Source organism: Hemiscyllium ocellatum, chromosome 17 (assembly GCF_020745735.1).
Source record: "Hemiscyllium ocellatum isolate sHemOce1 chromosome 17, sHemOce1.pat.X.cur, whole genome shotgun sequence".
Classification (NCBI taxonomy): domain Eukaryota; kingdom Metazoa; phylum Chordata; class Chondrichthyes; order Orectolobiformes; family Hemiscylliidae; genus Hemiscyllium; species Hemiscyllium ocellatum.
In genome coordinates, this window is record NC_083417.1 from 2,280,462 (window position 1) to 2,294,892 (window position 14,431).

The 14,431-nt window shown below is 53.7% G+C and overlaps 1 protein-coding gene across 1 annotated transcript in view; it reads right to left on the reverse strand.

Annotated features, from left to right (window-relative positions):
• Positions 1-14,431, reverse strand: part of slc7a10a (solute carrier family 7 member 10a) — a 114,478-nt gene that overhangs the window by 92,614 nt on the left and 7,433 nt on the right. The gene's annotated exons all lie outside the window — the stretch shown is intronic.

The window sequence follows — 14,431 nt, forward strand, 5'->3', positions numbered from 1 at the left end:
CCTGCCTCCCCTACACCCCTGCCCTCCCCTACACCCCTCCCCCGCTCTCCCCTACACCCCTGCCCTCCCCTGCCCTGCCCTGCCCGCCCCTGCACCCCTGCCCTGCCGTCTCTGGGAGGGGATATAAACCCCGTTTCCCCCCTGGGTGGATGGGTTATCCCAAACTGAACAGCACCAAACTCCGACATCTTCGTTCGTAGCAATCTCAATCCGCACCAACGCATCATTTGATCATCAGCATGGGCAATTTATGGGATCTTGCTGTGCCCACATTGATGGCCATGTTCCCCACACATCAACTTTGACGTCACTTCACAAACTGCCTCAGTGACTGTGTGGCAGAGATTCTAACAGATACAAAGACAATTGAACTCTTTTTTAAAAATTCACTTTATGGGTTGTGGGGGTCACTGTGTGGCCCCAGTATTTATTACCTGTCCCTAGTTGCCCCTTGAGAAGGTGGGGGTGAGCTGCCTTCTTGAACCGCTGCAGTCCATGTGCTGGAGGTAGACCCACAATGTCCCTTAGGGAGGGGATTCCAGGATTCTGACCCAGTGACACTGAAGGAATGGGATATATTTCCAAGTCAGGACGGTGAGGGGCTTGGGGGGAACTTGCAGGGGGTGGTGTTCCCATGTACCTACTGCCCTTGTCCTTCTGGATGGAAGTGGTCATGGGTTTGGAAGGTGCTGCCTGAGGGTCTTTGGTGAGTTTCTGCAGTGTATCTTGTAGATGGTACACACTGCTGTTACTGAGCGTCGGTGGGGGAGGGAGGGGGTGTTTGTGGATGTGAGGCCAATCAAGAGGGGACTGCTTTGTCCTGGATGGTGTTGAGCTCCTTGAGTGATGTTGGAGCTGCCCCCATCCAGGGCAACTGGGGAGTACTCCCTCACACTCCTGGCTTGTGCCTTGTAGATAGTGGAGAGATTCTAGGGTGGGGGTGGGGGTGAGGGTGGGGGTGGAGGGAGAGGTGCAGTATTCGCTGCCTCTGACCTGCTGTTGTAATCACTTTGCTCCTGCAGCCTGTGCACTCTAACCCAGTCATTCACAATCCCTGCCCAGGGAACTTTAAAGGCATTTACATGATCATTGGGTAAACATATGGATGATACTGGAATAGTGTGGGTTAGATGGGCTTCATCAGTGCAACATCAAGGAGCCAAGGGGCTGTATATGTTCCATGTTCGAACCCTGTGCTGTCCCTGACCCGGGAGTGTCTGATGTGGGAACAGTGTAGAGGAAGCTTTACTCTGTATCTAACCCTGTATTGCCCTGTCCTGGGGGTGTTTGAGTTTAACATCATAGGACAAAGTGAAAATTAAATCAGTTGAGTATAACTGTCAGGAATTAAAGAAGGGATATAATGATGGTGCTAATTGCTGAACATGATCGTTGAGTGAATAGTTGCTGGGGGTTAGAGTGTTCTCTGACTAGAGTGTTCTGTTGATGGTCAGCTCTTGTGCAGTTGGATGGAGATGGCTCTCGATGCCAGATGCTGCTCCGTGTGCCCGTGCCGAGAGTGGGGAAGCTGTAATTTTCCATTTGTCCCTGGTCTTTGCTGCTGTCAGTGTGGAACTTGCTGAGGTAAGAGTCTCTCTCGGGAGCAGTCACGTAGCAAACTTTCAATCTACTGCTGAACAAATATCTCTTCTGAGGAGTGTAAATACGGAGGTTGGCCCAGAGAAATCCTTCATCCACATTAACACATTCACCTCCCCATTCAAACCTGCAAACTGGCCACTCTGTCCACTCTGAGGATAGCCCTCAGTCTGGGATCAGGCTGCTTTCTGCTACCTCCCCAGGTCCTGAGTCCTGCTCCCTGCCCAGTCACATCTAACCTCATCCCCTGATTTAGAACAAGCTGGAGGCAGCTCTGAGCTGGCTCAGGACCCTCTCCAACATTACTCTCACGTTGCTAAGGCCTTTGACCTGTCCCTCTGACCCCCCTCTCTCCCTGAGCCACAGAGTGAGGCCTGACGCTAACTCCTGACCTGGAAATCAAATCCAGAGACTGAACCTCGCCCCTTTAACCCTCAGCCCCCAGTCTCCCCAAGCCCCTCAATCCCCACTCAGGGACAGCTTCTGCTCAGTAATCCCATTAACAACAACACGTTGTTGTCAGGATCAGCCCCTTCCTGCCCCATTCCCCTCCCCAGGTCAGCTGACCTGCCCATTCACATGACCTATCACCTTCCACCAGCTGGTCATCATGACATTTTGTTCACTTTCCCGTGGGATGTGAGTGTCTCTGGCTGGGCCCAGTATTTATTACCTGTCCCTAGTTGCCCCTTGAGAAGGTGGGGGTGAGCTGCCTTCTTGACCCGCTGCAGTCCATGTGCTGGAGGTAGACCCACAATGTCCCTCAGGGAGGGAATTCCAGGATTCGGACCCAGTGACACTGAAGGAATGGGATATATTCCCAACTCCAATTACCACGTTCTGTCACTATCTGAGTTTTTAATCCACCACCAACATTGTTAAAACCAATATAACGTCAAAGAAACTGTCCTCTGGGAATGTTTGAGAGTTACATGGTGACTGTTAGAGTAGTTTTTAATTTCGGTGTTTATTGAATTCAAACTTCACCATCTGCCGTGCTGAGATTTGACATGAGCCTGCAGGTCCTGAGGTACTGACATTACCCTACTCTCACATTTCACTGAACAGGGAACAAGCCTCTGGGATTGTGTACTCAGCTCTCTGGTTTCTAACAGCAAGATTCTGTGTCCCTTGTTGAACATTTCCCCAACGTCCCCTGAGCTTGACCCTTGCAGGTCCCACTGTTCCTCTGCCTGCTCTAGACCCTGCCCTTTCATTCCTTTCCCACCGACAGAGATAACCTTACCCATCTCTGCGTTAAATCTCCCAATTGTTGGTCATTTTATTTTCTGTCTGTGACCCCCTGAGGTATCCTCACTGTATCCACTATTTCTGAAATTCATCTCATCTGGAAAGTGTTTTCCTGTTTGGCCAGGTCAGGGTTTTTATTTACAATGATCCATTTCATTCAAATATTCAGACGTTAACGTTATTGTTTATCGGAATAAGGAGCAGGGGAACCTCCCCTCTCACACCTCGGGCCCACTGCTGTAACAGACAGAGAGAGAGAGAGACAGAGAGAGAGAGACAGAGAGAGAGTAACACACCCATTGACCCCTGAGGGAATATCATCCCCTCCCCCGAATACCCCTCCCCAATTATTACACACACTCCGAAATATCATTGAATATCACTCCCCCCACCTCACAATAGGTTGATGGCTAGTCACTTGTCCTTACCCCCCACCCTCCCCGCCCTCATCACCCCCTCATCCCTCCCCCCCACCCTCTCACCCCTCCCTCACCACCCCCCTACCCCTCCATCACCAACCCCTCACCCCTCCCTCACCACCCCCCCTCTCTGCACCTCTTATTCTAACGATGCTGATGTCGTTAACTGCCTGTTTCTGGGAAACTTTGTTTAAAACGTTTGGCACAGCGTGTGGAGACAGTAGGAGGCAGCGTTGGACTGTGGTCATGGAGGGAGGAGCTGGGTGGTGTGTGTGTGGCTGGGGACCTCACCTAGAATGGCATCTTCCTGTGCACAGCGCCCAGGCTGGGGGCTGGGAGGGAGTCCCAGGAGGAGTTTCCTGAGGTCCCTGGCAGCAGGGGGAGGTGGGGAAGTGGGGTGGGGGGCGGATGGGGCACAGCCTCACCATGTGGGAGGGCAGGAAGAGTGGCACCATCACCGCAGGTCAGAGCCTTCCCCTGACACACACACACTGCTCTGGAGGGAGGGTAGATTAGATTACCGACAGTGTGGAAACAGGCCCTTCGGCCCAACAAGTCCACACCAACCCGCCGAAGCGCAACCCACCCATACCCCTACATTTACCCCTTACCTAACACTACGGGCAATTTAGCATGGCCAATTCACCTGACCCGCACATCTTTGGACTGTGGGAGGAAACCGGAGCACCCGGAGGAAACCCACACAGACACGGGGAGAACGTGCAAACTCCACACAGTCAGTCGCCTGAGTCGGGAATTGAACCCGGGTCTCAGGCGCTGTGAGACAGCAGTGCTAACCACTGTGCCACTGTGCCGCCCACGGTAGGAAGGGGGTGGGTGGACAGTGGGGGGGAGCAGGCTGGGTTGTGAACGGTGTGACTCTGTTGGACAGAACAAGGACCTCAGCTTCAAGAAATTACACCCTTTTTTGTTGTTTGGACTGGTCTCTGGGTGTAGCATTGAAGGGGTTAAGTCATTGAGGAAATGAACAGTTGCTGAGTTTGGAGTTGAGAGATGGCGTTCAGTGACCAGATCATGTTCCTAAACCCCAGAGACCCGGTCCCCACTCCCCCCGGGGGTTACAGGGTCATTGAGGAAATAACACATGAATCATGTTCAGGCTCCAGATTAATGAAGGATAATTGAACTGCAAAGATCACAAACACACCTAGAACAAATCCAGCAGGTGATGTGTGCAAGAGCACATTCCTAGCCTCAGGCACACGGTTCCCCGGGAAATGGCAGTTTCACTCGATTGTGGTTTGGGAATTGAATCACCAAAATCCACAAAACATCCTTCCGAGGATGCAATCCTTCAGGCAGCTTGGCCAATCAGCAGCTTTGTTCTTGGTGCTGGTCCTGGAGGAGGCAATGGTGGGTTGTAATTAAGGATTGACAGTAATTGTCTAAAGTCTGTCACCGCGGGAATTCGGCTCCACGATGCACAGGTGAATGAGCCGCCCTGGCACACAGGAATGTCGGCTCATTCATACTGCAACTGTTGGCTTTTCAGACAAACAGGCAGGAGTTGGGCGAGGAGTCAGCCCTCCCTTCGTGTTCAGTAGCTGCCCCCAGCTGTAAATGTGAGAGACAGAGCCAGGCACAGGACAGGACCCAGAGAACACTGATCGAGAAACTCAACCAGGTCCTGGGAGTAACCCCAGGCCCCACCGAGAGGGAAATCAGCTTCAGCATGGGGGTGGGGGGGGGGGCAGAGCGGGTGGGGGAGTGAGTGAGAGGGTGGGGGAGTAAGTGAGAGGGTGGAGGAGTGAGTGAGAGGGTGGGGAAGGGGAGAGTGAGGATAGGGGAGGGAGTGAGAGGGTGGGGGAGGGGAGAGTGAGGCTGAGGGAGGGTGGGGGATGGGAGCGGGAGGGTAGGGGAGGGGAGAGTGAGGGTGGGGGATGGGAGTGGGAGGGTGGGAGAGGGGAGAGTGAGGCTGAGGGAGGGTGGGGGATGGGAGTGGGAGGGTGGGGGAGGGGAGAGTGAGGGTGGTGGATGAGAGTGGGAGGGTGGGGGAGGGGAGAGTGAGGGTGGGGGATGGGAGCGGGAGGGTATGCGGGAAGAGGGGACAGAGTTGGATGCTCAGCTGTGATCCTATTGAATGGCAGAACAGGCTCAAAGGCTCATTCCTGATGAGGGGCTTTCGTCCTAAACGTTGATTCTCCTGCTCCTCGGAGGCTGCCTGACCGGCTGTGTTTTTCCAGCACCACATTACTGACTCTGTTCTCCAGCATCTGCAATCCTCACTTTCTCAAAGGGCTGAATGGCCTCTTGCTGCTGTTTTCTATGTTTCTGTGAAGTTGAGGAGTTGTGTCCAATGACCAAGGATCAGTCAAAGAAGCAAATGTTACAGAATGTTTTAGGTGAGGAGAGGGAGTTGGAGAGGGGTGGTGAGGGAGCCAGGGGGTGGGGGGATGGGGTGAGGGGGTGAGGGAGCCAGGGGGTGGGGGGATGGGGTGAGGGGGTGAGGGAGCCAGGGGGTGGGGGGATGGGGTGAGGGGGTGAGGGGTCTGGGGGGGTGGTGAGGGGGTGGGGGGATGGGGTGAGGGGGTGAGGGAGCCAGGGGGTGGGGGGATGGGGTGAGGGGGTGAGGGGTCTGGGGGGGTGGTGAGGGGGTGGGGGGATAGGATGAGGGGGTGAGGGAGCCAGGGGGTGGGGGGATGGGGTGAGGGGGTGAGGGAGCCAGGGGGTGGGGGGATGGGGTGAGGGGGTGAGGGGTCTGGGGGGGTGGTGAGGGGGTGGGGGGATGGGGTGAGGGGGTGAGGGAGCCAGGGGATGGGGTGAGGGGGTGAGGGAGCCAGGGGGTGGGGGGATAGGGTGAGGGGGTGAGGGGGTGGGGGGATGGGGTGAGGGGGTGAGGGGGTGAGGGAGCCAGGGGGTGGGGGGTGGGGTGAGGGGGTGAGGGGTCTGGGGGGGTGGTGAGGGGGTGGGGGGATAGGATGAGGGGGTGAGGGAGTCGGGGGTGGTGAGGGGTGGCGGATGGGGTGAGGGGGTGAGGGAGCCAGGGGGTGGGGGGTTGGGTGAGGGGGTGAGGGGTCTGGGGGGGTGGTGAGGGGTTGAGGGGATAGGGTGAGGGGGTGAGGGAGTCGGGGGGTGGGGGGATGGGGTGAGGGGGTGAGGGGTCTGGGGGGATGGTGAGGGGGTGGGGGGATAGGGTGAGGGGGGTGAGGGAGTTGGGGGGTGGTGAGGGGGTGGGGGATGGGGTGAGGGGTTTGGGGGGTGGTGAGGGAGCTGGGGGGTGGTGGGTGAGGGAGCCGGGGGGTGGTGAGGGAGGGGGAGGGGGATGGGGTGAGGTGGTGAGGGAGCAGGGGGGTGGTGAGGGGGAGGGGGATGGGGTGAGGGAGCCAGGGGCGTGGTAAGGGGGAGGGGGTTGGGGTGAGGGGGTGGAGGAGTTGGGGGTGGTGAGGGGGAGGGGGATGGGGTGGTGTTGGTGTGTTGGAGAATTGCAGGACGGGGGGGGTGGGTTACAGAGACTGGGAGTTTGTGAACAAGGGTGTAGATGATGGTGTGGGTCAGTGAGGGGAGGGCTGGTGGGTGGACAGGAATTAGCAGGAGCTGGGATTTGGGCAGTGACAGGAACAGACCGAGAGAGACCGAGAGAGAGAGAGTGAGAGAGACCGAGAGAGAGAGAGAGTGAGAGAGACCGAGAGAGAGAGAGAGTGTGAGAGAGCGAGAGAGAGCGAGAGAGCGAGTGGGCGGTTGCTCAGAGGTGTGCAGACATCCTGGAGACTTTCAGCCTGAGTGCAGGAGTGAGTACTGCCCAGGGCGAGAGAATCAGGGCTGGGTTCCCACTGCGTAGCGTCAGTGCTGAGTCAATCAGGAGTGTTCCTCCGTCACACAGGCTGCTGACTGAGTGATGCCTTCAGCTGTTGATCAGCTGCAGTGAGTCACAGACAAACTCGAGACCGAGTGGCTCCAGTGAGATTCACACACCCCACTCCCAGCACATGGCAACCCTCCACCCACCATCCACTACCCTCCCCACACTCTGTGGCTTTGAAATCATTCATCAGTTGCTCCTTTCGTTACTGTCCATGAGGGACGGGGGGTTCCTGCACATGCAGCACCCCTCTTCGTGTATGACGGTAGTCCCCTGGCTCTGAGGTAGCCCCCCCGGCTCTGAGGTACCCCCCCCCACCCCGGCTCTGAGGTACCCCCCCCGGGTCTGAGGTAGCCCCACCCCTGGGTCTGAGGTAGCCCCCCTGGGTCTGAGAGTAGCCCCCCCCCGTCCTGAAAGAGTTGATTGTCTGTGGGATACAGTGAGTCATAGAGTCATAGATGGCTACAGCAGAGAGGAAGGCCATTTAGCCCATCGTCCATCTTCAGAGTTACATCCTCAAAAAATTCCAGAAGATTAGTCAAGCATGATTTCCCTTTCATAAATCCATGCTGACTCTGACCAATCCTGTTACTATTATCCAGATGTGTCGTAATTTCATCCTTTATAATAGACTCCAGCAGTTTTCCCACCACTGAGGTCAGACTAACTGGTCTATAATTTCCTGCTTTCTCTCTCCCACCTTTCTTAAAAAGTGGTACAACATTAGCCACCCTCCAATCCTCAGGAACTGATCCTGAATCTATCGAACTCTGGAAAATAATCACCAACGCATCCACGATTTCCCGAGCCACCTCCTTCAGTACCCTGGGATGTAGACCATCAGGCCCCGGGGACTTATCAACCTTCAGACCTAACAGTCTCTCCAACACCAAATCCTGGCAAATATAAATTCCCTTCAGTCACTGTTACCTCAGGGAGATTGCTTGTGTCTTCCCCAGTGAACACAGATCTGAAGGACCCATTCAACTCTTCTGCCATTTCTTTGTTCCCTGTAATATATTCCCCTGTTTCTGTCTTCAAGGGCCCAATTTTAGTCTTAACCATTTTTTTCGTCATTCCACCCTGACCTTAAATTTACCTGGACCATCTCTGACACCTCCCTCTCCTTCCTGGACCTCTCTATCTCCATTAATGAAGACCGACTTGACACCGATATTTTTTATAAACCCACCGACTCCCACAGCTACCTGGATTACACCTCTTCCCACTCTACCTCCTGCAAAAATGCCATCCCGTATTTCCAATTCCTCTGCCTCCGCTGTATCTGCTCCCAGGAGGACCAGTTCCACCACAGAACACATCAGATGGCCTCCTTCTTTAGAGACCGCAATTTCTCTTCCCACGTGGTTAAAGATGCCCTCCAACGCATCCCGTCCACATCCTGTACCTCCGCCTTCAGACCCCACCCTTCCAACCGTAACAAGGAGAAAAAGCCCCTGGTGCTCACCTTCCACCCTACCAACCTTCGCATAAATCAAATCATCCGCCGACATTTCCGCCACCTCCAAATAGACCTCACCACCAGGGATATATTTCCCTCCCCACCCCTTTCCGCCTTCCGCAAAGACCGTTCCCTCCGTGACTACCTGGTCAGGTCCACGCCCCCCTACAACCCACCCTCCCATCCTGGCACCTTCCCCTGCCATCGCAGGAACTGCAAAACCCTCGCCCACACCTCCTCCCTCACCTCTATCCAAGGCCCTAAAGGAGCCTTCCACATCCATCAAAGTTTTACCTGCACATCCACCAATATCATTTATTGTATCCGTTGCTCCTGATGCGGTCTCCTCTACATTGGGGAGACTGGGCGCCTCCTAGCAGAGCGCTTTAGGGAACATCTCCAGGACACCCGCACCAATCAACCACACCACCCCGTGGACCAACATTTCAACTCCCCCTCCCACTTTGCTGAGGATATGGAGGTCCTGGGCCTCCTTCACCGCCGCTCCCTCACCACCTGACGCCTGGTTTCAAGCATCTGTAGTCATTGTTTTTACCTACCATCCTGATTCTCCCAGTCTACCTGCATGTTGAAATCCCCCATAACAACTGTAGTAATATCTTTGCGACAGGCCAATTTTAACTCCTTATTCAACTTACACCCTATATCAAGGCTACTGTTTGGGGGCCTGTAGATAACTCCCATTAGAGTCTTCCTACCCTGAGAATTTATCAGCTGTATCCATACGGACTTTACATCTCCTGATTCTATGTCCGTCCGCAGAAGGGACTGAATATCGTTCCTCACCAACAGGGCCCCCCACCCCCTTTGCCCGTCAGTCTGTCCTTTCGATAGCACGTATAGCTTTGAATATTCATTTCCCAGGCCCTGTACCTTTGAAGCCACGTCTCAGTTATCCCCACAACATCGTAACTGCCAATTTCTAACTGCGCCTCAAGCTCATCCACCTGATTTCTAATGTTTGGAGGATTTGAGGCTAAATCAGCTTCGTCAGCAGCCTCAGGGAATGACACAATCACTGAGATTCCACAGTGGAGCCGTTACAACGGAAAGAGAGGAGCATTTCCTGTATACTCTCCCCGTGTACACTCCCCGTGTACACTCCCCGTGTACTCTCCCCGTGTACTCTTCCCATGTACACTCCCCGTGTACTCTCCCCATGTACCCTCCCCGTGTACCCTCCCCGTATACTCACCGCGTGTACGCACCCTGCGTACGCACCTCATGTACTCACTCCGTGTACCCTCCCTGTGTACCCTCCCCATGTACCCTCCCCGTGTACTCACCCCGTCTACCCTCCCCGTATACTCACCCCATGTACCCTCCCCATGTACCCTCCCCATGTACCCTCCCTGTGTACTCACCACGTATACTCACCCGTGTACCATCCCCATATACTCGCCCCGTGTACCCTCCCTGTGTACTCTCCCCGTGTACCCTCCTCGTGTACCCTCCCCGTGTACTCACCCCATGTACCCTCCCTGTGTACTCTCCCCGTGTACTCACCCCGTGTACCCTCCCCGTATACTCACCCCTTGTCCGTACCCTGTGTACGCACCCCATGTACTCACCCCGTGTACCAACCCCATGTACTCTCCCCGTGTACTCACCCCGTGTTCTCTCCCTGTGTACCCTCCCCGTGTACTCACCCCGTGTACTCTCCCTGTGAACCCTCCCCGTGTATTCTCCCTGTGTACTCACCCCGTGTATCCTCCCCCTGTACCCTCCCCCTGTACCCTCCCCGTGTACTCATCCCGTGTACTCACCCTGTGTACTCTCCCCGTATATTCTCCCCGTGTACCCTCCCAGTGTACCCTCCTTGTGTACCCTCCCCCCGTGTACCTTCCCTGTGTACTCACCCCGTGTACTCTCCCTGTGCACCCTCCCTGTGTACACACCCCATATACTCACCCCGTGTACCCTCCCCATGTACTCTCCCTGCCTACCCCCTCCGTACCCTCCCTGTGTACTTCTCCTGTGTACCCTTCCCCTGTACCCTCCCTGTGTACTCTCCCCCGTACACTCCCTGTTACCCTCCCCGTGTACCCTCCCTGAAGTCTCCCGCTGACTCTTCACCCACTTGACCAGCTCCATTCCCTAGGATTCGGTCTAAGCAGTGCCCTGTCTCTAGTAGGCTTATCTCCCTACTGGTACAAAACCTCTCCTGGATGTACTTTTAAAAATTCCACCCCATCTAATCATTTCACACTAAGTTCATGTTAGCAGAGTTGAAATCCCATACAAATAAACCCTGCTTCTCACATCTTTGTGATGTGCTTATATATCTGCTCCTCTATCTACCTGTAACTGTTGGGAGCCCTCTAGTATAATCCCAGCAATGTAATCAGCCTTTCTTATTTCCAAGCTGTACCTATCTGATCTTATTTGAAGAACCCTCTCGGGCATCCTCCCTCATTACTGCAACACTCCCATTTCTCTTACATTCCATTCTGTCTCAGCACTGGACAGCACGGTGGTACAGTGCTAAGCACTGCTGGCATAGAGCACCAGAGACCCAAGTTTGATTCCAGTGTTGGATATCTGTCTACATGGAGTTTGTACGTTCTCCCCATGTCTGTGTGAGTTTCTGCCAGGTTACCTTCCACACTCCAAAAATGTGCAGGTTAGGTGGAGTGGCCATGCTAAATTGCCCCGCAGTGTCCACGGATATGCAGTGGAGATGAATTAGATTAGATTAGATTCCCTACAGTGTGGAAATTGGCCCTTCGGCCCAACAAGTCCACACTGACCCTCCGAAGAGTAACCCACCGAGACTCATTTCCCTCTGACGAATGCGCCTAATGCTATTGGCAAGTTACCATGGCCAATTCACCTGAGCTGCACATGTTTGGACTGTGGGAGGAAACAGGAGCACCCGAAGGAAACCCCGCAGACACTGGGAGAATGTGCAAACTCCACACAGACAGTCGCCTGAGGCTGTAATCAAACCTGGATCCCTTGTGCTGTGAGGCAACAGTGCTAAACACTGAGCTACCTCAAATTGACCGTGGTTAATGTGGGGTTACAGAGAAAGGGTGAGAGGGATGGGTCTGGAGGGGATGTTCTTTGGAGTGTCGGTGCAGACTCAATGGCCTCTACCTGTATTTTAGGGATTCTGAGGTTCTATCCCACCTGAAATTCCTATACCTTGAGCTTCCGGTCTTAAGCTCCCTTCAACCATGTCTGTGGTTGCAATGATATCATATTCCAGTGTGTTGACTAATATTCTTAAGTTCATCCACTTTACCATAGATCATAGAATCCCTGCAGAGTGGAAGCAGGACCTTCGGCCCAACAGGTCCATGCCAACCCTTAGAAGAATAACCCACCCAGATCCATTCCCCTATCCTACTATCCTGACTAATGCATCGAACCTACACATCCTTAAACATTATGAGCAATTTAGAATGACCAATTCACCTAACCTGCGCACCTTTGGATTGTGGGAGGAAATTGGAGCACCTGAAGGAAACCCATGCAGACACGGGGAAAATGTGCAACTCCACACAGACAGTCTGTCCGAGGCTGGAATCGAACCCTGTTCCCGGGCGCTGTGAGGCAGCAGTGATAACCATTGAGCCACCGTACCACTAATCAATCTCTTTGCATTGAAATAGATGCGTTAGCTTTCCAGGCATCCCACCTGCCCATGTCCTCTCCGCCTGCTGAACTGTCCTAGCATTCCTTGCTCTTTACTTTACATCTCCTTTACCCCATCCCCCTCACCAAATCAGTTTAAAATTTCCCCTGTGCAGCACTAGCAAACTTCCCAGCAAGGATGTTGGACCATTCTGGTTCAGGTGCAACCTGTCCAGCTTGTACTGGCCCTAATTACCTCTGAAACCATTGCAATGATCTAACAATCTAAACATCTAAAATCCTCACTTGGACACCACCCCTTTGGCCACATGTTTGTCTGACCTACCTTGCTATTCCGATACTCAGTAGCACTGGCATTAATTTGGAGATTACAGCCTTAGAAAATCTTCTGGATCTTCTCCCTAATTGTAAATTCCTGTCACACGGACCTTTGTTTAACTCATGCCGTTGGTACTGACATGCTCAACATTGCTAAGAACCGTTAAGTGACCACAGGTTGACCAGAGTGTAAAAGTGTTTCGATGTATTAGAGTCGTAAATCCAATGGGTAAAATACTCTCCCACATTCAATATTGCTTCAACTCAGATTACAATGTGTCTGTGTCTCCTGGTGATTTAATCTTTGACTGTCCACAAATGGGTTTAGTTCCTCACATTTGTATGTGTTGCTCTCAAGGGCACTCTGAACAGTTTTTCTGGTTGACAGCACTGAATGGACAGCACCCCATTCCCAGTGACTGCAGTCGGCCATTCGGCCCATCGCACCTACTCCATTATTCAGTCTAAATATGCCTGATGTTCCAAATCAATACTACATTCCAGCTGTCCGTCCTTAACCTTTGAAACTTTTTAAATGTAAACATCTTTCTGTCTTCCTTGAAGGTATCCAGTGACCTGGCCCCTACAACTCTCTGTACTGAAGAATTACCCAGGTCGATCCCACCTGAATGGGGAAAGAGGAAGTCACTATTTGTTAGCTGTCCTGTATTAGTCTTGAACTGAGAGCTTTGTTCAGTCATTTCTCAGTTAACCAGTCTCCTCTTCCAGCTTCCTGTCTTCCTCATCTCTGAATTTGGAAAAACTATTTGTTTTCAGCTTCCAGTACACTCCGGCCTCACCAGCACCATCTCCACCCTCTCTCCCATCTGTGATCTCTCCAACACACCCCACCAGAGCCAAGGCCTTATTCCCTTGCTGTCTCCCTCACCCACTCCAGCAGCGCCACCAAAACCCCCCAAACCCCAAAACATAGAGATGTACAGCACGGAAACAGACGCTTCGGTCCAACCCGTCCATACCGACCAGATATCCCAACCCAATCTAGTCCCACCTGCCAGCACCCGGCCCATATCCCTCCAAACCCTTCCTATTCATATACCCATCCAAATGCCTCTTAAATGTTGTAATTGTACCAGCCTCCACCACATCCTCTGGCAGCTCATTCCATACACATACCACCCTCTGCATGAAAAAGTTGCCCCTTAGGTCTGTTATAAACCTCTGTAAGGTCACCCCTTGGTCCCCATCGTTGGGATCTTCTTTTATTGAGTACTGCCTTCACTCATCACACCTCCCACAACTCGACACTGGACAGCACTGACTCAGGGATCACTCCCTGGGGATCACTGACTCTGGGCTCACTCCCTGGGGATCACTGACTCAGGGATCACTCCCTGGGGATCACTGACCCTGGGCTCACTCCCTGGGGATCACTGACTCTGGGCTCACTCCCTGGGGATTACTGACCCTGGGCTCATTCCCTGAGGATCACTGACTCAGGGATCACTCCCTGGGGATTACTGATTCTGAGCTCACTGCTGAAAATGTGTTGCTGGAAAAGCGCAGCAGGTCAGGCAGCATCCAAGGAGCAGGAGAGTCAATGTTTCGGGCATGAGCCCTTCTTCAGGAATGAGGAGGGTGTGCCAAGCGGGCTAAGATGAAAAGTAGGGAGGAGGGAGGTCAAGGTGAGGGTGATAGGCCGGAGTGGGGTGGGGCCGGAGAGGTCAGGAAGAAGATTGCAGGTTAGGAGGGCGGTGCTGAGTTTGAGGGTTGGGACTGAGACAAGGTGGGGGGAGGGGAAATGAGGAAACTGGAGAAATCTGAGTTCATCCCTTGTGGTTGGAGGGTTCCCAGGCGGAAGATGAGGCGCTCTTCCTCCAACCGTCGTGTTGCTATGATCTGGCGATGGAGGAGTCCAAGGGGGAGTTAAAGTGTTGAGCCACGGGGTGGTTGGGTTGGTTGGTTCGGGCGTCCCAGAGG